A 6,410-nucleotide genomic window follows, 5' to 3' on the forward strand; every position below is an offset into this window, starting at 1 on the left:
CAACCGATAATTATCGGTCGATAATCGGTTAAAAATTTTATACCGATAAGCTTATTAGTTGGTAATCAGTCGGTTAATATATTGTTATCGAAAAACCAATAAGGGATTTTTTATTGAAACCAAAACGACGTCGTTTTGGTTTCAATATATATACCTCTCTAAGCTTTTCCCCTAACCTAAATCCCTCGACCTCGAGTCCTTCTGCAAACTACCGCCCACCCCACCATCTGCTCTCGCAACTCTCAACTCTCAAGTCTCCTATTTCACTCGCACCGTCGCACGCCCCTCTATAGCACCGTCGCATGCCCTTCTCTCTCTCTCTCTTTCTCTCTCTTGCAGAGTCGTAGCCTCTTAGCCCGCAGGTAGTCTTTAGACTCATTGGTTTGTAGGTTTTTTTTTTTTTTTTGAGCTATTTAATCAACTTCTCAATTGTTCACTTTGCTGTATGTCTAATTTAGGGCTTTTTTTCTTTATTATTTCTTCTCATCGTGTGATCTATGCCTGAGACTGCCACAGAAAGTTTAAATTCTCTTTTGGATCTCTGAAGGAGTTTGATATTTTCTTTTTTTTAATCGGGTCTTAGAAATGTTTGATTTAACCTCTCTATCTCTCTCTCTTGTTGGTAGAGATCGTCATGCGGATCATCTTCCTCAAAGTAGGCTATTTCTAAAACTGATTATTTTACTCACTGTTTTATTAAGCCATCAAACGGCTTGCTTTAGTGGCAACATTTTAATAGATACTTGATATGTCAAGTTTTAGGTAATAAGATCCACATAAAACTCATTTGCTTTTGCTTACTGTAAATAACTACACAATTAATCCTTATATGACAATTAAAACATGACTTTGAAATTTATCCTTCAATATCCTGGTCTATAACACAATAGGTCCTCTATCTAGTATAAGGGTTTGCATTTTTAAAGAAATCATTTGTTATAGCGTCTTGGTTAGAATAGCCAGTCTTCTTAATTTGCTACTTTAGATGTCCAAAACATAGTATAATTGTGTTGAGTGATGTGGGGCTTCTTCTTAATTTGCTACTTTAGATGTCCATTAACACTTATTATTTTTCTGAAACTTCAGAAGTTTAGATGGATGCACGTGCACCTACATCAGCTACTTCTTCTTATCCCATAGGCATAGATGATGAAGAATTAAAAACCTATGATGATGAATCTCATGAGTTGGATACAGATACCCAATAGATTAGATGTGCTAGTTCTAGGGGAACATCTCATGGTCGTGGTGGATGACCACCACTCCCTGGTAAAAAAAAGATTGAGAACCAAAAGATATTCAGTATGTGAGCATTTTACTAAAGATATAAATAGTTCTAAAGATTCTCCTACAACAAATTGTAACTACTATGGGATTGAGTATAAATGTCATCCTACAAGAAATGACACCTTTAACATGTTGTACCATGTCATTAATTGTCAAAAGTACAAGATCTTAAAAGCAAAAGCAGATCGCTCTCAGTCTAAGTTCACTTTTATGGCCGGAGAGAGTCAGAGTAGTGGTGGTAGTTGTAATAACCTAATTGTTGCTAAGTATTCTGAAAAACTTATTAGGGAGACACTTTGTGAAATGATCATTGTTGATGAATTTCCATTTTCAATTGTGGAGAAGATGGGTGTTTAGAAAATATTTAGGGCTCTTGAGCCTCGATTTAAGCTTCCTTTTCACTATACAATGATGCAAGATTGCGTTAAGTTGTTTATGAGTAAAAAAGACATAATAATAATAATAAAAAGTTGTTGATGGCTAGCCAAAGGGTTTATTTGACCACTGACACTTGGACTTCGATTCAGAATAAGAATTACATGGTTGTAACTTGACATTTCATTGATCCTACTTGGAAATATCACAAAAGAAAATTGGCATTTCGCCAAGTGTCGGATCACAAGGCAATAATGATTACCAAGGAAATAGAGCAATGTTTGGTGGAATGGGAGATTAACCTTTTGTTGGTGATAACACTTGACAATGCAAGTGCTAATGATCGTGCAATTAGTGAGTATAAAAAAAAAGGAAATATGCCCAATAAAGATGTTATTTGTCGCCATGAGTTTGTTCATGTAAGGTGTTGTGTGTATCTTCTAAATTTAATTGTGCAAGAGGGTATGAAGGATGTACATGATTTAATTAAAAGGATCCGAAATATGGTGAAGTATTTGAAGGGACCACCCCAAAGATTGACCCTCTTTAAGTCTTGTATAGAAAGGAAGACAGTTGAGTGTAAATCTTCCTTGAAACTTGATGTTTCAACTAGATGGAACTCTACTTATACTATGTTGGAGGTGGCACAAAAGTATGAAAGGGCATTTGATCTTATGTTAGATGAAGATTCGAATTTTTCCAACTATATGACTAATGATAGTGGAGGGAGGGATGCGTTGGGGGATTCGACTGAAGATGATTGGAAGAAGGTTCGACACTTTGTTAAATTTCTACGTGTGTTTTGTGAGGAGGCAATTCAGATGTCGGGTTCCTCGTACTCAACTTCCAACTTGTTTTTTAGTATACTCCAAAATGTTTATCATTGTTTGATTGAGTATTGTGAAAGTGATGATTATTCATTGAGTAACATGGCAACAAAAATGAAAAAGGAAATATGATAAGTATTGGGGAGGCTTTGAGGCTATTAACCCCATGTTGTTTGTTGCTTCTGTGCTTGATCCATGTTACAAGATATCCGTCTTGGAATTTTGGTTCCAGGCAAATGTGGGTATACCAAAAGCAAAAAAAATTGTTGACAACTTAAAGAGTATCTTGGACCAATTATATCAGTATTATGCTCAGAATGTTGGAGGAAGTGGGGCTAGGGTTTCAAATGAAGGTGTGGATGTGGGTACAAGTTCAAGAGGTGTGGGCACTAATAAGAAAGATGCTTTAGCAGACTACCATTCATTTCGGGCGTCCAAAAATGTGATGATATGTCAGACAGAGATAGAGCAATATTGTATAGAAGATGTCGAGACACCAAGTAAAACCTTTGATATTTTAATGTGGTAGAGGGTAAATACGGCAAAGTTTCCGGTTCTCTCCGAGATAGCGCGAGTTGTCCTGGCAATTCCACTTACTTCTGTTGCTTTTGAGTCGGCATTTAGCACCGAAAGTCGCATCATAGATCCTTTTCGAAGTTCTTTGGCTCTGAGAACAGTGGAAGCTCTTATTTGCTGTTAGAATTGGTTGAGATCTTCTCCCATTTCTGAGTATAGTGAGTCACTCTTGTCTGATATTGAGGATGAAGAAAGCTATAAGCTTGAGTCAAGTAATCTTTGTTAATTTCAAATTTGTTCATTGTTCTAATTATTTGATTAAATTATTTTTACTAATCTTTTAAAAATTTCATCGTGGTAGAAATTTTGTCTAATTCCTTCACATTTGAAGCCGATTAAGGCTTGATGGATGAACTTTGCAGAGTGATGTTTTGTTGAAAAGATTTGGTAAGTTTTTTGCATCTTATTGTTTTCTTACTTTATATTTATTTCTTACTCTTTAATATTAATCACTAATAGCGATTCACTATGTTTATGTTTTGACTTGTTGGATTATTGAAGGAAGCAAATTTAAGGAATTGAAGATAATCCATGTTTGAGGTGAATCATGGAAGAAATTATTGTGTAACTGTGTTTATGTTTATCCATAATGATCACTATCTTTATGTTTTCTCTCTACTATATTTGTGTAATCGGTGTTGCCCTTTATGTAGATTATTTAACTTATTTTCTTTTTACTAAGTGACTTTACTTAGTTGATACTTTGTTTATTATTCTTGGATAGACTTTAATTTGGGTTTGGGTAGGTTTAATTTTTTTTTTAGTTTTGTTGATTTGATGCATTGAGATTGCCAGATTGGTGCTGGTGTTTGCTGCTTTAATGAATGCATTGGATGAGATTTCTTTGCCTTTTGTGAAAGCATTTTTCATTAATTGGTTTTGTTTGGTTGAGATTTGTTTAGTCTAATTAGAATTTCTAAAGGCACAGTAGAAATTCTCATCTGTAATGTTTGCTCTGGCAACCAGTGTGGTAACTAGCAGAATGGTTTTTTAGAGTCTTTGGAACTTTGGGTGTTTTCTTTCTACCCCCTGCTGTTGTTCTTGATGGCAGTTGTTGTATTGGTTTCCTGGTTCTTAATGTATATGCACTGTATTTAGAAGAAGAAACAGTCCCTTCAAAAGTGTAACGAGTGAACCTCAAATCTGTAGTGATATCTCATCTCACACTTACTATTCTGTTCTGGATAGTCATGTTATGCTGCATTTCATTGAAAATGTATTGGATCAATCAAAAAAAAAAAGAAGCTTCAATAAGCTATTTTAGCAACAACAAAAAAAAGGCCTCAAAACAATTAATTTTTGGCCTAATTAACAAACAGTAAAAAGCTCAATAAAAAGCCCACGAAAACTGGTTTAACTGATTGCTAATTAACCAATTGCTTATCGGTTGGTAACCGAAAACCCCCAAAACCAGACCGATATGATCAGGAATCACCCCTATACACAACCGACCAAATTCACAAGTAGGCTGCATGGATATGCTTTTTACATTTTTTTTTTTTTTTACATGGTCTCAAACCATCATATTTATTCCACGTTTAGATACAATTTAGAAATTGTTTTAAATTGTGTTAAAGAGTTTAAAAATTAATTTTAGTACATGAACAATTGTGAAAAGCAAGAATGTTTCAATTTGATATAAAACTTAAAAAGTAACTTTTTTTGCTCTAAAAAGACCAAAACGCATTTTTGAAAAAAAAAAAAAAATTAAAATTAAACTTTTTTCTGAAAGGTCTTTCGGAATATAAAAGCTCTATTTTTTTAATACAATTCCAAATAAGCTTTTAATTGTTAAGGATTTATTCATTCATTAGCACAATATAACACACGTATTAATGATACATATATATGAGATTTCTCTTTATTAAAAAAAATTGCTTAAAACGTGTTTTACAAGAGTACTGGCATCATATTATCTAAAGTTCTATATAACTTTTTATTTACTACCTTTTCTATTTTAGTTAAAGGTTTTCCAAATGCAATCCAAATTATATTATCTATTCTTCTTCTATACCATTTAATTTTTATTTTATTTTATTTTTTATTTTTATTTTTTTCTCTTTTCCCTTATTACCTCTCTCCCAAATCGAGTGGTGTGCTCACATTGCAAAGCCAAAAAACAAGTGCTCCCTACTGCCACCACTGCCTAGACAGCATTCGAAACCAAGAAACTTGTGATCGTCATCGTCTTTAAAGGCGAATTTAAGGGAGACCGACAGTAGCCCTCGTTCCCTCAAATTACAAGAAAAAATAATTTTAAGGCGAAAAAAAAAATATATATAAGTAAAAAAATAATAATTGAGAGTATTTTTAATCAATTGATTCCTCTTCAAATTCAAAGCCGGCTCCGTTCCTGATCGTCCCATTGTGCTTGCCATCATTTCTTAATCTCTCAATAGCTTGGATCATTGCTCTCTCTCTTTCTCTCTCAAACCACACTTGTTTTCTAAAGGTAGGGGGGTATTTGTTAAACCCCACCGCACTATTCATTATCCCACCGCATTATTCATGGATAAAAAGAATATAAAAAAATATAATGATTGGTATGAAAAAATGAAAAAGTGGTATTGAAAAGTAAAAAATTTTGTTTTGTACTGATTTGTTTATTTGAATAGTAATAAAAAGTAAATAATGTGATATAAAAAGTAAATGATTTGATATAAAAACATGAATGTTTTTTTTTTTTTTAAAAAAAATGAAGTGAATAGTGTGGTGGGTAATGAACAGTAATAGATGCCACCCCACGCACCAGCATAATTCGATTGTGGGTCCCACCACTCTTATCACCACAATCGCATCTTGAAGCTCACGAAGTTTTGGAAGACGTAAAGCGAAGGGAGGTGGAGGTTGGCTTGGGTGAAAAGATTGATGAAAAGGATTGTCAAAGACTTGACTTTGACAATGTCCACGACGAATAAAATATGAATAAAAAATATATTAAAATAAGATGAGAATATTGAATGATAAATATGTTAATATTAAATATTAAATCAACATATAAAAAATAAAATGAGTATTCATTACGCAAAACTTATCATTAGCTTTACGAAAAATTGTATTCTCTTTATATACACACTGCACCGTAGAAACAAATAAATGAATTTTGAGAAAAGCGTAAGTGTAGTGCCTCAAGTAATTACTAAGTTGTGTTTCGCTGCCTAGGACGATTAACAGTGTATTAATATTTTTTGTTTTGAGAATTGAAATAAAACAAAATTTTAATCGTTAAACATACTTTAGCTTCCCAAGAAAGGCTGTCTATTCCCTGCCGTTTGCCGTTGGGTTGTCGTACTATAACTGCTTTAAGTGTTTTGTGGTTGGCAGTTGAAGAGGGCCCACAAATTC

This window comes from Corylus avellana, chromosome ca11 (assembly GCF_901000735.1).
Source record: "Corylus avellana chromosome ca11, CavTom2PMs-1.0".
NCBI lineage: Eukaryota > Viridiplantae > Streptophyta > Magnoliopsida > Fagales > Betulaceae > Corylus > Corylus avellana.